A 16,964-nucleotide genomic window follows, 5' to 3' on the forward strand; every position below is an offset into this window, starting at 1 on the left:
ATAGTTAAGGTTGATGCATTACTAGGTTCGTAAGTCCTCTAGACCATGAGTGTTGGCTTAGAGTGTTACCTTAAGGGAGCAATGCATGAGGTGCATTTATGAGGATTAGGGATCCTTTGATTATTAATTTCTCTCTCTCATCATTGTATAGAGTGAATAGATTTCTAAGGTGTTGCAAATGTTTTCGCAACTCTTTACGTCTGGGGATATATCTTTCTATTGGGGTGCATACTACCCGGGTCGGGTTATGCACTCATTGGACAATGTTGGAACTTGGAAGAGTTGTTTTTAGCCAACATGGGTTTAGTAACTATGTTCTATTCTAGTTGAAAAGTGTCAACCTTAAAGGTAGGTTAACTAGATTCCATTGAACATGGTGGTTCAAGGTTGTATTCAAAATCTTTAGATGACTCTAAGTTGTGCACTAGACTATTAATGTAATATCTCATTACCAACTGATGTACACAATATTTAGCTTTACGCAAGATAGATAAAGCTGGTAACACGTAGAGTGTAAAAAGTTTCTAGTGTGTATACTATTGTGTGATATGAATACTAAATAAATAAATTAAGAAAGATAAAAGAATTAGATTCAAGATTTTTTAACATAGTTCGACCTACTGATTGGAATACCTGGATCTGTGGTATAGTGATTGATATATATGTATTGTGTAAAGAATACAATGTGACATAATATCATTAGTGTAGACTCTATTTGTCCTTGTATGATCAATACCCTCTTTCTCAAATAATCCTTCATTATAGGACTACTCATGAAAAATTAATTCAAATTAAGATATATTAAGATTCCTAATTCTATTAAGATTCCAACAATATGTGTCTACTAATATTTACAATATTAGAAAATTTTCAATTATAGATACAGAATGGAAGAATATCTAGAAGGTGGAGAACCTGAATAGATTCTCCATTTGACAGATGTCTGTTGGCTATTTTGAGTTAAAGAGTTTTCTCATTTCTATTGTTAAATTTTTTATACCATAATGTTTGGTCATCGATTAGCATCTAATTGTTAATCTTAATGACTTAGACTTATGTAGAAGTAAGTTTTGATTACAAATTACGCGGGCTAGAAGGTATTGTATATCAAAATAAAAAATACTACCAGGAAAAAACTAGCTATTTTGTGTGTTCTTTTGGTATTGGAAGGATATAAGATCATAAAATTAATTTTGATTGACCTAATTTTTTTTTTAATTTGTGTATTTATAAATGTAAAAGTTTGAAATAAATATATAAAAGAAGACATTTTTTTACGATAATTATGTCCTAATTAAAGTAACAGATCAGGGTTACAACTTTAAAGATATATTGATGACCCAAAAATCATTTTCCTAATTTTATGAGGATAAGAAATGGTAATTGAGGGAAGCCTGCCTAAGCATGAGCCTGGCAAGTGGCAACAAAGCAAGTCAACATGCTAGAAGAGCCCACTTTAAATCTCTGTCCCTTCAAAAACTTTACTCTCTTCTTTTCCTAACATGCAATATTCAATTTCCGCAAACTACTATGACCATGTTTCTAGTCACGGCTAAAGAGCTTCACAACTTTTCTTCTTCTGCTTCTTTTTCACTTTAATTTTTATCAACCTCGGATGCTTCTGTGGTTTTTTACTATTCTAATCAAGCAACAAAATACACATAGAAGTGGTGACAAGAAAGAAATGCTATACTCCCAGCTAGTTCCAAAAAGGATTCTCTTTTTAATTCCTAAAACAATTTCACTGAAACATGTTTCTATGTCAAGTTTGTGGCCAACACTTGACCTAATTTAACCAATCAATCATAAAAATTGGACCTGCTCTTCAATTATGTGCATTTAATAGTTAACAAAGATTGATAGCATAATTAACCTAATAATTTAGCTATTCCCTCTCATGAAATAACATTCAAGTCACCTTGTACAGTGAATTGCTAATTTAATCTTGGATTGAATCAATATTTGATAATACCGATTCAGTCTGAGATCTTGGAATTGGAATAAGTTTGGCGGCGGATCACAGAATATGACTTCTTTCCATCGTTCCTGTTTCAGTGATCCGCAAATGGTTTAGCAACATGAATAAGAGATAAGGCAATGTCAAGTTCTCTCTCTTTGGTGCTAACAACATAGCTCTGCTCTTTGCAATTGTATCTCCAGACTACACCAACAAGAAACTATAAGTACAGTGATGTAAAATCATGAATGAAAAAGTCTACATCTAAGAAAAGCCTAAATAATCAATAAACGACTAATCAAGATCTATAAACTAGATGGAGTGAGAATACAAATAAAGGTAAGTTACAGTGATCGTGTGTTGATTTGCTAACAGATACAGGGTAACATGGAAAAATTATGCAATATTGGTTTGACATCTCGATGTGAACTTCTTGTCGCAAACTTAATGAGAAATTGTAATACTATATCAGGAAGAATGAACAGGTGGATCTGAAGACATCACAGAATCAGTGTCAAATAAATTGATCCCTATGCAGTTACAGATAAAAAATTAAAAAAAAAAATGTACACCATATACCTTAGTAACTTGATTACACAATCTGGGCATTAATTAGTGCCAACAATCATTGCAGTCTTCAGAACCACAAAACACGCGAAACTGTGAACATATCTGCAACCACTAGAAACTAATGGCGTTTGACAAGCTCTCATAGAGAATAGATGTTCTATGTCAGGTTAATCATATATCTGGTCAAATTTGTGGACAACAACTAGAAAAACAATTTTTATAAGCTTCCACAGGGCTTATTGACTTTAGTGCTCAAAGAGTAAGCTGCCCTTTAGTTCTTGGCGTTACTTTTATCTTCTTGTTCTTCATATGGATTTGCCCTATAACAAGAACTTGCCTCTTCATTATCTGAAGAACCAGGTCCTTCAGTAAGGAATTGTTCCCAGAATACATCATTAATACGAGCTGGTGCAACCACTGGCCCAGGGCTATCGTTTGCACCCTCTTGCGAAGAAGATGAGTGACATCCTCATTACCAAGATTCTTGTTCTTTGTAAAAGATGTAGTATCAGATTCTTTTTCATTAGAATTATACCTTGACTCTGCAGCTGTGCCCATATCATGATTAGATTGGGGCGTCGACAAATAAAGGCCTTTGTTAACTTGCAAAGAAGAAGATGCCAAAGTTAAGTTTAAGTGGCAGGAGAGATGACCATCAAAGTCTTCACTTGAAGTCAATCTCTGATGCAAGGAATGAAGCCTTCGGTTGCCATTTGCTGATACTTTTCTTGAGAACGATGAATCCATTTTAAATGTCAAAGATGTTCCAGTTTCGGAAAGTTCAAATGTTTCAGGCACAAATAAATTGCCTTCCATTCTTGTCTGTGCTTCTTTAGTGTCCCCTTCAGATATTTTCCTCTGTGGACTTTCCCCATCTTCATTGGAACTCTGTGTGCTATGTGAAACTAAGTTAATATCTGAAACAGCTGGTGATAATCCTAGCCTCAGCTTATTTGAGAAATCACGGTGGAAAACATTGCCAAACTCAGGTTGAGAACTACTATTGTTGTCCAAAGGATTACTTTCAAGAGGCTTTGAGAAATCAACTTCTGGCACTCGTCTTTTCTTCTTATATGCTGAGATATCCATAGACTCAATTTTTTCAGCAAGATATTCAACAAAAGTAGGGTTCTGAATAGCTTTCTCCAAGAAGGAAAATAAACTATCCTGCCTCTGCTCCATGCTATCCACTCTTTGTGTCATGTCTTCCTATAGAAGCTTGGCTGCTGACCACTGTTTTTTGATCCTTGAAATATTTGACTCCAATGCAGCTTTCTCACGTGAAAACTTCTCTATTTCTCCCTCAAATGCTGTTCTCTCAGGATCCACTGAAAAGCCTGGGGTGTGACTATGGCTATGAATTCGTTTCTTACGATGAATATTCTTAAGAAGATGCTTTTGATCTTTGACAAAATCTTCATTAGAAAATTCCCACCTCTCTGGATCAATTTTTCGAAATCCCTGAATCCATAACTCACCCATAATAGCAATGTTAAGCAACACTTGGAAACTCAAGATTCTAAATAAAACAAGCCAAAAGAATTTACAATTTATATAACATTTCTTTCTCTCTTGGAACAAAAGACAAAGGGAGAGCCAAGGCCAAAGATGGAGATTTGTTAGCTCATGCATGCACGAGATAATAGCGGGTAAACTTTAATTCTTCATAAATCTAAAAATTAAAATAAAATAAAATATTCTTAAGGAAGCCCAATACATCTTTAAGGGAAATAAGAAAACTTGAGCAATCGATATTCATAGATTTACAAACATACTGGTCTTATTTTAGCATAAAAATGACTATTGATACCTAGGTTATAGCTTAAGAAGAATTAATTTCTCTTCATCTACAAGGAAACAAAACCAAGGAAATGGAATAACAGAATTTAGAGCTCTTGTAGCAAGATATTCACACCTTTGAAAATGAATCAATCATAAAACATTTAGAAAGTAAACTAAGCCTAGTAATTAGGACCACAAAAACAGACTAATAAATAACAATTTTGTTAGAATTAGCTAATAATAATTAATTAATATTGATTATGATAATAATTAGGATAATATTGAATATAATGATTTTATGATAAGATAATAGTTGAAATTTAAAATTAAAGATAAGGATAATATACATATGTGTGTTTGCGCACGTGTGAAATTAATGAAATATATATAAGATAAAACAACACTCAATTACACGATGATACATTATTTGTGTATTCAAAAATAGGTATGCATAACATTACTCTTTATCAATAAAGCTAACATTACTCTTTAAATACACAAATGGGTACACACTTGATGTTTGTCATCAAATGATTGAATGATTTTAAATTAAGAATAAAGTAACACTGATGTGAATCCAAGTTAAGTTGTGGTGATAGCAGGTGAGTTAAGTTCAAACATCAACAATACACAACAAGTATATGATTTGGCCAACCAAGAACAAACACAATAATGCATAAATTGAACAAGGTAACAAGTAAGAGACCTAAGGACACCCTAGGTTTACAGGAAACAACCACCAACCAACGTTCTTCCACCACCTAACTCCAGTCACAAGAGTAAGGATAAAGGAATACAAGTTGCAAGAGCAAACTTAAGCAATTTTTCATTAATCAAGTCTAACCATCTACATGAAAGAGATAAGCCTTTATATAGGCTATAAAATATAATAAACTAAGCTAATTTGAATTCAAACAATCCAAATAGCTTTAATTTATGTGACATGCTCAAAGAGGAAAGGGGAAAAAGGCCGCCCAAGGTGTCATCCTTTGTCTTTGTCGAATGGGATAATTCTTGAGCTTGTCAAATGTCTTCTTGTTTCTTTCAATGTAGCTCCCTTTGACTTGCTTGCTATTCCCATGATGAACGAAATACTACTAATAGAGTTCAATTACACATAAACACATAATTAAACATAAAACTTAATAAATTAAATAACACTTAATCAAATAAGTAACTCCTTTAGGCTTAGATGCTAATCTAGGATCCAAGTAACCAAGTTGCACCTAATTGAAAGACTTGAGCCCAATGAGGCTTGGATGGCCGAATGGTGAAGGAAGTGAGCTTGGGCTTGAACCTTGTTGCCTTGGGTGGAAGCGTTAGAGTTTGATTGCAACACATGGCTTGAATCTTCATCATCCTCCCTGGGTTGAGAAGGATTTGCCCTCAAATCCGAGAGGTTCTCATCCTCTAAGCATGGTGCTAGGTCTCCCACATTGAAGATTGTTGAGACTCCTCCAAATTCATCCGGAATCACCATCTTGTATGCATTATCTCCAACCTGTGTAATGACTTCAAAAGGACCATTGGCTCTTGGGGCTAGTTTACTCTTCCTCTTCAATGGAAACCTTTCTTTTCTTAAGTGCAACCACACTAAGTCCCTAGGTTGATAGATGGAAGACTTCCTTTGTTTGTTGGCTCTCCTTCTGTATGCTTCATTTGCCTTTCAATTTGAACTTTGATGCATTCGTGGAATTTCTTCATGGCTTTCACCTTGTCTTGAGCATCCTTATGAAGTTGCAAATCAAGAGGCAAAGATGTTAGTTCGACAGGAGTAATAGGATTAACACTTTAAACTACCTCAAAAGGGGAATGTCCAGTTGTAACACTTGATGCCCAGTTGTATGCAAACTCAGTATGAGCTAGCTTCATGTCCCAATCCTTAAGATATCAATTCACCATGGTTCTTAAGAGTGTACCCAAGGTCTTATTAGTCACCTTGGTTTGGCCATCGGTTTATGGGTGATGAGAGGTACTAAATAAGAGTTTGGTCCCCAATTTGCTCTACAAGGTCTTCCAAAAATGGCTTAGGAATTTAGTATCCTTATCGGACACTATGGTTGGAATGTCATGCAATCTCACGATCTCTTTGAAGAACAACTCGACCACCTTCTTACATTATCGGTCTTGTTGCATGAGTGAAATGAGCCATCTTGGAGAAATGGTCCACCACTACCATGATGGAGTCTTTACCCTTTTGTGTTCTCAACAATGCAACAATAAAGTCCATGCTTAGATCTTCCCATGACAGCTCTGGAATGGGTAGAGGAGTATATGGACTTGATTTGAAGTGAGCTTTAGCTCTTTGACACCTTGCAATGATGGCTTGGAATCTCCCAACATTTTTGGCCAATTGAAGTGTTCTTTGAGCATCTCCAAATTCTTGTAAACACCAAAGTGGCTTGCCAAACCTCCCCCATGTGTCTCCCTTATTAGCAACTCTCTAAAAGGCCCATTTGGAACACATAGCCGATTGCATTCGAACAAAAAGCCTTCTTGCATAGTATACTCATGCACACCTAGAACATTTCTCCATGATCTTGATCATCTCATCATCATTAATACAATGTTCCTCCATAACTTGAAAATTGAAAACCTTAACGACAAGGATGGAAAGCAAATAATGTCTCCTTGACTATGCATTAACAACCACATTAGTAACACATTGCTTATTAGATGAAATAAAAGAGAAAGACTGGAGGAACTCTACCCATTTGGCATGTCTTGGGTTGATCTTGTGTTGGTCATTGAGGGACTTCAAGGCTTGATGATCAGCACAACTTGCTTGGGCCAAAGATAATGGCTCCAATGGTCACACAACTGTTGTTTGATCACTTTAAAGGTCTTGTTTACTATCATGGTCCACTCAAAAGAGGCTTCCTTTATGCATTAAATGATAGGTGCCATGATGGTGCTAAAGTTTGGCACAAACTGCCTATAGAAGGCCAAAATGTGGAAGCTCCTTGCATCCGCGATGGTCTTGGGTTCAGGCCAAGTCTGGATAGCTTCAACCTAGGATTGGTCAACCATAATTCCTTCCCTTGAAATCACATAACCAAGAAACACCACACTACCCATAAAACATTCACATTTCTCCAACTTGGCATAAAGCTTTTGCCCCCTTAACATTCCAAATACCACCCTCAAGTGTTCAATATGCTCCTCTTGGCCTTTGCTATACATAAGAATATCATCAAAGTAAACAACAACATATTTACCAATGAAAGGCTTGAGTACCTTATTCATCAATCCCATAAAGGTGTTTGGAGCATTGGAAACGTTGAATAGCATCACCATCCACTTATACAACCTGCCCTTGGTCTTAAATATTGTCTTCCATTCATCACATTCTCTCATTCGAATTTGGAGATAATCACTCCGTAAATCAATCTTGGAAAAATGGAAGCACTATAATAGAGTACCTATACTTGATGGTGATGTTGTTGATTATTGTACTATCCACACATATCCTATAAGTTCCCTTCTTCTTAGGTACAAGTAAGAGCGACACCAAACAAGGACAACTCATGCTCTCCCTCACAAAACCTCTTGCAATTAATTCATCTACTTGCCTTTGAAGCTTTTTAATCTTTATGGGATTGCATTTATAGGCTTCCCTATTAGGTAGAGGTGCCTCAGGAATGAGATCACTATGGTGGTCTATCCTTCTAATGGGTGGCAACTTTTAGGATTAAAATTTATGTCTCTCTCAAGAAAAGAAAAAATAAAGAGAGGAGGGCAGTTGGCAACAAACAAAAAAATTGGGGGGGTCTCAACTATACTAACAAATCAACAACAGGAGAAAGAGACACATGACATATCATTAGAGGAAGAGAAGAAGAGATTAGTTGAGGAAACGAAGAAAAATGGAGCAGGTGGAAATGCAGGGGCAGAGGGAAAATTTGAGGAATGTGAGCGAGAGAGTTTCAGCCTCTTGAAAGCTGAACAAGGGAGCCCTTGGCTTACTGTTTTTTGTGGTGGTTTTTTGTGAATCCTTTTGAAATCCAATTTGTTGTTATTGAGTGTGCTTTTGTGGGATTCTGTTTTTGTTCTGTAATTCTGAGAATTAACAATTGTACTAGCTGGGAAATAGTCATTGTATTGATAGAGTAAGGTTGTATTTAAGTTGACAAATCAATCAATACAATACATATTTTTTTGCTCTATTTTCACTCTGCATGTTCTGTCTTTGCTAGAATTTATTAGTATCTGCAGTTGCTCCAGTTTGGCGATTAAATCAGTGGGAAGACATATTGTCTGAAGTAGTGTTGGTTGTGAGGTGTTGCCCATGTATCTATCAATTGGTATCAGAGCACCGATTCTAGGGATGGAGAAAGTTGACTTCATCAAAGATAGTGGGCATTGGTGGATGGTTCGACGACTGACTCAATGGGAACTTCGAGAATCGATGACGAACGAAATTTGTCCTCGCTGTGACGATAAGAAAAAGCCGAAGCATGACTATAAACGCAAATCATGGGCTATTCTCGTGGTAGAAGAGGATGATCAAGATGATGAAGACATTCTAATCACATTCGACGAAGATTCAGAGAGGAAAATAACTGACCTTGGTGATTTCGGTATTATGAAAGGAAGTTCGATGTCATATGAAGACCCATCGATGGAAATAGGCCACCAGAAAGAAAAAATGGCAGATTCAGACGAGTTTCAGTTGTCGGAATCCATTGGTTCATATGGGAATCAACTTCCATTGACGACGAGGATAGAGCAGACAATAACAGTTGCGAACGAAAAGCAAAAACAAGAAGAAAATGAGAAATCTATGGAGATGCAACCAATTACTAGACGCTCAGATTCTATGAAGAAAAGAGAGAAAGAAGAAGCTGCGGCTGGAGAAAGAGACGTCCATGAAGAAAGAAAAGGAGGAAAGCTCAAACCGAACTCATTAAACCAAAATCCATCACTATTAAACCTAGCCCAATACCCAATCATACCCACACTAATTGATTCTGGCCCAAAACATTTTTTACTCAACTGAAAATCTATTCCAACTACTAAGCCCAATCCAAAACCAAATTGGAATAACCCAAGAGCCTACAACCCAAACCCATTACAATTAAATCTAAATCCATTACAACCCAATTCTCAAACACTCAATCCAGCCCCACTCAAATCAACCTATACATTACATATTCTAGCCCAAAAGCCCTTACACCAATAAATTCAAACCACCATACGCAATTAATCATACCTGATAACAATCCAAACTCAAGACCAGACCTGAAACCCAATTGGCCCACACCAAATATAAGCCCAATTTTTACCCCAATCCAAACTCAGTTTTTTAACATATTTAGCCAAAAGTTTAAATTTGCCCACTTATTCCCTCATTTCCACCTTGGGGACAAGGTGGCTCTTGATGAGAGGGACAATGTTAGGAATAAAATTTATGTCTCTCTCAGGAGAAGAAAAAATAAATAGGGGAAGGCAGTTGGCAACAAACAAAAAAATTGGGGGGTCTCAACTATACCAACAAATCAGCAACAGGAGAAAGAGACACATGACATATCATTAGAGGAAGAGAAGAAGAGATTAGTTTAGGAAAAGAAGAAAAAGGGAGCAGGTGGATATGCAGGGGCAGAAGGAAAATTTGAGGAATGTGAGCGAGAGAGTTTCAGCCTCTCGAAAGCTGAATAAAGGAGCCCTTGGTTTACTATTTCTTGTGGTGGTTTTTTGTGAATCCTTTTGAAATCCAATTTGTTGTTATTGAGTGTGCTTTTGTGGGATTCTGTTTTTGTTCTGTAATTCTGAGAATTAACAATTGTATTAGCTGGGAAATAGTCATTGTATTGATAGAGTAAGGTTGTTTTTAAGTTGACAAATCAATCAATACAATACATATTTTTCTGCTATATTTTCATTCTGCATATTCTGTCTTGGCTGGAATTTATTAGTATCTGCAGTTGCTCCAGTTTGGTGATTAAATTAGTGGGGAGAGATATTGTCTGAAGTAGTGTTGGCTGTGAGGTGTTGCCCAGGTATCTATCAGTTGGTATCGGAGCACCAATTCTAGGGATGGAGAAAGTTGACTTCATCAAAGATAGCGGGCATTGGTGGACGGTTCGACGATTAACTCAATGGGAACTTCGAGAATCGATAACGAACAGAATTTGTCCTCGCTGTGACGATAAGGAAAAGCTTAAACATGACTGTAAACGCAAATCATGGGCTGTTCTCGTGGTAGAAGAGGATGATCAAGATGATGAAGGCATTCTAATCGCATTCGATGGAGATTCAGAGAGGAAAATAACTAACCTTGGTGATTTCGGTATTATGAAAGGAAGTCTGATGTCATATAAAGACCCATCGATGGAAATAGGCCATCAGAAAGAATAAATGGCAGATTCAGACGAGTTTCAATTGTCGAAATCCATTGGTTCATGTAGGAATCAACTTCCATTGACGACGGGGATAGAGCAGACAATAACAGTTGTGAACGAAAAGCAAAAACAGGAAGAAAATGAGAAATCTATGGAGATGCAACCAATTACTAGGTGCTCAGATACTTTGAAGAAAAGAGAGAAAGAAGAAGCTACGGCTGGAGAGCGAGGCGTCCATGAAGAAAAGAAAGGAGGAAGAAGGGTTTATAACCGTTTCCAGCACAAACCCAACTCATTAAACCAAAATCCATCACTATTAAACCTAGCCCAATCCCCAATCACACCCACACTAATTGATTCCGGCCCAAAACATTTTTTACTCAACTCAAAATCAATTCTAACTACTAAGCGCAATCCAAAACCAAATTGGAATAACCCAAGAGCCTATAACCCAAACCCATTACAATTAAATCCAAATCCATTACAACCTAATTCTCAAACACTCAATCTAGCCCCACTCAAATCAACCTATACGTTACATATTCTAGCCCAAAAGCCCTTACACCAATAAATTCAAACCACCATACTCAATTAATCATACCTGATAAAAATCCAAACTCAAGACCAGACCCGAAACCCAATTGGCCCACACCAAATATAAGCCCAATTTTTACACCAATCCAAACTCAGCTTTTTAACGTATTTAGCCAAAAGTTAAAATTTGCCCACTTATTCCCTTATTTCCACCTTGGGGACAAGGTGGCTCTTGATGGGAGGGACAATGTTAGGACTAAAATTTATGTCTTTCTTAGGAGAAGAAAAAATAAATAGGGGAAGGTAATTGGCAACAAACAGAAAAATTATGGGGTCTCAACTATACCAACAAATCAGCAATAGGAGAAAGAGACACATGCCATATCATTAGAGGAAGAGAAGAAGAGATTAGTTGAGGAAAGGAAGAAAAATGGAGCAAGTGGAAATGCAGGGTCAGAGGGAAAATTTGAGGAATGTGAGCGAGAGAGTTTCAGCCTCTCGAAAACTGAACAAGGGAGCCCTTGGCTTACTGTTTCTTGTGATGGTTTTTTGTAAATCCTTTTGAAATCCAGTTTGTTGTTATTGAGTGTGCTTTTGTGGGATTCTGTTTTTGTTCTGTAATTCTGAGAATTAACAATTGTATTAGCTGGGAAATGGTCATTGTATTGATAGAGTAAGGTTGTTTTTAAGTTGACAAATCAATCAATACAATACATATTTTTCTGCTCTATTTTCATTCTGTATGTTCTGTTTTGGCTGGAATTTATTAGTATCTGCAGTTGCTCCAGTTTGGTGATTAAATCAGTGGGGAGAGATATTGTCTGAAGTAGTGTTGGCTGTGAGGTGTTGCCCATTTATCTATCAATTGGTACCGGAGCACCGATTCTAGGGATGGAGAAAGTTGACTTCATCAAAGATAGTGGGCGTTGGTGGATGGTTCGAGGACTGACTCAATGGCAACTTTGAGAATCGATGACGAATAGAATTTGTCCTCGATGTGACGATAAGGAAAAGCTGAAGCATGACTATAAACGCAAATCATGGGTTGTTCTCGTGGTAGAAGAGGATGATCAAGATGATGAAGGCATTCTAATCGCGTTCGATGGAGATTCAGAGAGGAAAATAACTGACCTTGGTGATTTCGGTATTATGAAAGGAAGTCTGATGTCATATGAAGACCTATCGATGGAAATAGGCCATCAGAAAGAATAAATGGCAGATTCAGACGAGTTTCAATTGTCGAAATCCATTGGTTAATGTGGGAATCAACTTCCATTGACGACGGGGATAGAGCAAACAATAACAGTTGCGAACGAAAAGCAAAAACAGGAAGAAAATGAGAAATCTATAGAGATGCAACCAATTACTAGGTGCTCAGATACTTTGAAGAAAAGAGAGAAAGAAGAAGCTACGGCTGGAAAACGAGGCGTCCATGAAGAAAAGAAAGGAGGAAGAAGGGTTTATAACCGTTTCTAGCCCAATAACCCATTTACCCAGCCCAAACCCAACTCATTAAGCCAAAATCCATCACTATTAAACCTAGCCCAATCCCCAATCACACCCACACTAATTGATTCCGGCCCAAAACATTTTTTACTCAACTCAAAATCAATTCCAACTACTAAGCGCAATACAAAACCAAATTGGAATAACCCAAGAGCCTACAACCCAAACCTATTACAATTAAATCCAAATCCATTACAACCCAATTCTCAAACACTCAATCCAGCCCCACTTAAATCAACCTATACATTACATATTCCAGCCCAAAAGCCCTTACACCAATAAATTCAAACCACCATACTCAATTAATCATACCTGATAAAAATCCAAACTCAAGACTAGACCAGAAACCCAATTGGCCCACACCAAATATAAGCCCAATTTTTACACCAATCCAAACTCAGCTTTTTAACTTATTTAGCCAAAAGTTAAAATTTGCCCACTTATTCCCTCATTTCCACCTTGGGGACAAGGTGGCTCTTGATGGGAGGGACAATGTTAGGACTAAAATTTATGTCTCTCTCAGGAGAAGAAAAAATAAATAGGGGAAGGCAATTGGCAACAAACAGAAAAATTAGGGGGTCTCAACTATACCAACAAATCAGCAATAGGAGAAAGAGACACATGGCATATCATTAGAGGAAGAGAAGAAGAGATTAGTTGAGGAAAGGAAGAAAAAAGGAGCAGGTGGAAATGCAGGGTCAGAGGCAAAATTTGAGGAATGTGAGTGAGAGAGTTTCAGCCTCTCGAAAGCTGAACAAGGGAGCCCTTGGCTTACTGTTTCTTATGATGGTTTTTTGTGAATCCTTTTGAAATCCAGTTTGTTGTTATTGAGTGTGCTTTTGTGGGATTCTGTTTTTGTTTTGTAATTTTGAGAATTAACAATTGTATTAGCTGGGAAGTAGTCATTGTATTGATAGAGTAAGGTTGTTTTTAAGTTGACAAATCAATCAATACAATACATATTTTTCTGTTCTATTTTCATTCTGTATGTTCTGTCTTGGCTGGAATTTATTACTATCTGTAGTTGATCCAGTTTGGTGATTAAATCAGTGGGGAGAGATATTGTCTGAAGTAGTGTTGGCTGTGAGGTGTTGCCCAGGTATCTATCAATTGGTATTGGAGCATCGATTCTAGGGATGGAGAAAGTTGACTTCATCAAAGATAGTGGGCGTTGGTGGATGGTTGGAAGACTGACTCAATAGGAACTTCGAGAATCGATGACGAACAAAATTTGTCCTCGCTGTGACGATAAGGAAAAGCTGCAACATGACTATAAACGCAAATCATGGGCTGTTCTCGTGGTAGAAGAGGATGATCAAGATGATGAAGGCATTCTAATCGCATTCGACAGCGATTCAGAGAGGAAAATAACTGACCTTGGTGATTTCAGTATTATGAAAGGAAGTCCGATATCATATGTAGACCCATCGATGGAAATAGGCCATCAGAAAGAATAAATGGTAGATTCAGACGGGTTTTAATTGCCATAATCCATTGGTTCATATGGGAATCAACTTCCATTGATGATGAGGATAGAGCAGACAATAACAATTGCGAACGAAAAACAATAAGAGGAAGAAAATGAGAAATCTATGAAAATGAGAAAGAAGGGTTTTTAACCGTTCCCAGCCCAATAACCCATTTACCCAGCACAAACCCAACTCATTAAACCAAAATCCATCACTATTAAACCTAGCCCAATACCCAATCACACCCACACTAATTGATTTCGGCCCAAAACATTTTTTACTCAACTCAAAATCAATTCGAACTACTAAGCCCAATCCAAAACCAAATTGGAATAACCCAAGAGCCTACAACCCAAACCCATTACAATTAAATCCAAATCCATTACAACCCAATTCCCAAACACTCAATCCAGCCTCAACTCAAATCAACCTATACATTGTATATTCCAGCCCAGAAGCCCTTACACCAATAAATTCAAACCACCATACTCAATAAATCATACCTGATAAAAATCCAAACTCAAGACCAGAACCGAAACCCAATTGGCCCATACCAAATATAAGCCCAATTTTTACCCTAATCCAAACTCAGCCTTTTAACGTATTTAACCAAAAGTTAAAATTTGCCCACTTATTCCCTCATTTCCACCTTGGGGACAAGGTGGCTCTTGATAGGAGGGACAATGTTAGGACTAAAATTTATGTCTCTCAGGAGAACAAAAAATAAATAGGGGAAGGCAGTTGGCAACAAACAGAAAAATTGGGGGGTCTCAACTATACCAACAAATCAACAACAGGAGAAAGAGACACATGGCATATCATTAGAGGAAGAGAAAGAGAGATTAGTTGAGGAAAGGAAGAAAAAGGGAGCAGGTGGAAATGCAGGGGTAGAGGGAAAATTTGAGGAATGTGAGCAAGAGAGTTTCAGCCTCTCGAAAGCTGAACAAGGGAGCCCTTGGCTTACTATTTCTTTTGGTGGTTTTTTGTGAATCCTTTTGAAATCCAGTTTGTTGTTATTGAGTGTGCTTTTGTGGGATTCTGTTTTTGTTCTGTAATTCTGAGATTTAACAATTGTATTAGCTGGGAAATAGTCATTGTATTGATAGAGTAAGGTTGTATTTAAGTTGACAAATCAATCAATACAATACATATTTTTCTGCTCTATTTTCATTTTGCATGTTCTATCTTGGTTGGAATTTATTAGTATCTGCAGTTGCTCTAGTTTAGTGATTAAATCAGTTGGGAGAGATATTTTCTAAAGTAGTGTTAGCTGTGAGGTGTTGCCCGGTATCTATCAATTGGTATCAGAGCACCGATTCTAGGGATGGAGAAAGTTGACTTCATAAAAGATAGTGGGCGTTGGTGGATGGTTCAACGACTAACTCAATGGGAACTTTGAGAATCGATGACGAACAGAATTTGTCCTCGCTGTGACGATAAGGAAAAGCTGAAGCATGATTGTAAACGCAAATCATGGGCTGTTCTCGTGGTAGAAGAGGATGATCAAGATGATGAAGGCATTCTAATCGCATTCGACGGAGATTCAGAAAGGAAAATAACTGACCTTGGTGATTTTGGTATTATGAAAGGAAGTCCGATGTCATATGTAGACCCATTGATGGAAATAGGCCATCAGAAAGAATAAATGGCAGATTCAGACGGGTTTCAATTGCCATAATCCATTGGTTCATATGGGAATCAACTTCCATTGACGATGAGGATAGAGCAGACAATAACAGTTGCGAACGAAAAGCAATAAGAGGAAGAAAATGAGAAATCTATGAAAATGAGAAAGAAGGGTTTTTAACTGTTCCCAACCCAATAACCCATTTACCCAGCCTAAACCCAACTCATTAAACCAAAATCCATCACTATTAAACCTAGCCCAATACCCAATCACACCCACACTAATTGATTTCGGCCCAAAACATTTTTTACTCAACTCAAAATCAATTCGAACTACTAAGCCCAATCCAAAACCAAATTGGAATAACCCAAGAGCCCACAACCCAAACCCATTACAATTAAATCCAAATCCATTACAACCCAATTCTCAAACACTCAATCCAGCCCCAAATCAAATCAACCTATACATTGCATATTCCAGCCCAGAAGCCCTTACACCAATAAATTCAAACCACCATACTCAATTAATCATACCTGATAAAAATCCAAACTCAAGACCAGAACTGAAACCCAATTGGCCCATACCAAATATAAGCCCAATTTTTACCCCAATCCAAACTCAGCCTTTTAACATATTTAACCAAAAGTTAAAATTTGTCCACCTATTCCCTCATTTCTATCTTGGGGACAAGGTAGCTCTTGATAGGAGGGACAATGTTAGGACTAAAATTTATGTCTCTCAGGAGAAGAAAAAATAAATAGGGGAAGGCAGTTGGCAACAAACAGAAAAATTGGGGGGTCTTAACTATACCAACAAATCAACAACAGGAGAAAGAGACACATGGCATATCATTAGAGGAAGAAAAGGAGAGATTAGTTGAGGAAAGGAAGAAAAAGGGAGCAGGTGGAAATACAGGGGCAGAGGGAAAATTTGAGGAATGTGAGCAAGAGAGTTTCAACCTCTCAAAAGTTGAACAAGGGAGCCCTTGGCTTACTATTTCTTTTGGTGGTTTTTTGTGAATCATTTTGAAATCCAGTTTGTTGTTATTGAGTGTGCTTTTGTGGGATTCTGTTTTTGTTCTGTAATTCTGAGATTTAACAATTGTATTAGCTGGGAAATAGTCATTGTATTGATAGAGTAAGGTTGTATTTAAGTTGACAAATCAATCAATACAATAC

The 16,964-nt window shown here is 37.1% G+C and overlaps 1 pseudogene; it reads right to left on the reverse strand.

Moving 5' to 3' along the window:
- Positions 1–2,367: 2,367 nt before the first annotated feature.
- The window catches only part of LOC123211680, a 28,719-nt pseudogene continuing 14,122 nt past the window's right edge, over positions 2,368–16,964 (reverse strand).

This window comes from Mangifera indica, chromosome 3, assembly GCF_011075055.1.
Source record: "Mangifera indica cultivar Alphonso chromosome 3, CATAS_Mindica_2.1, whole genome shotgun sequence".
Classification (NCBI taxonomy): Eukaryota; Viridiplantae; Streptophyta; class Magnoliopsida; order Sapindales; family Anacardiaceae; genus Mangifera; species Mangifera indica.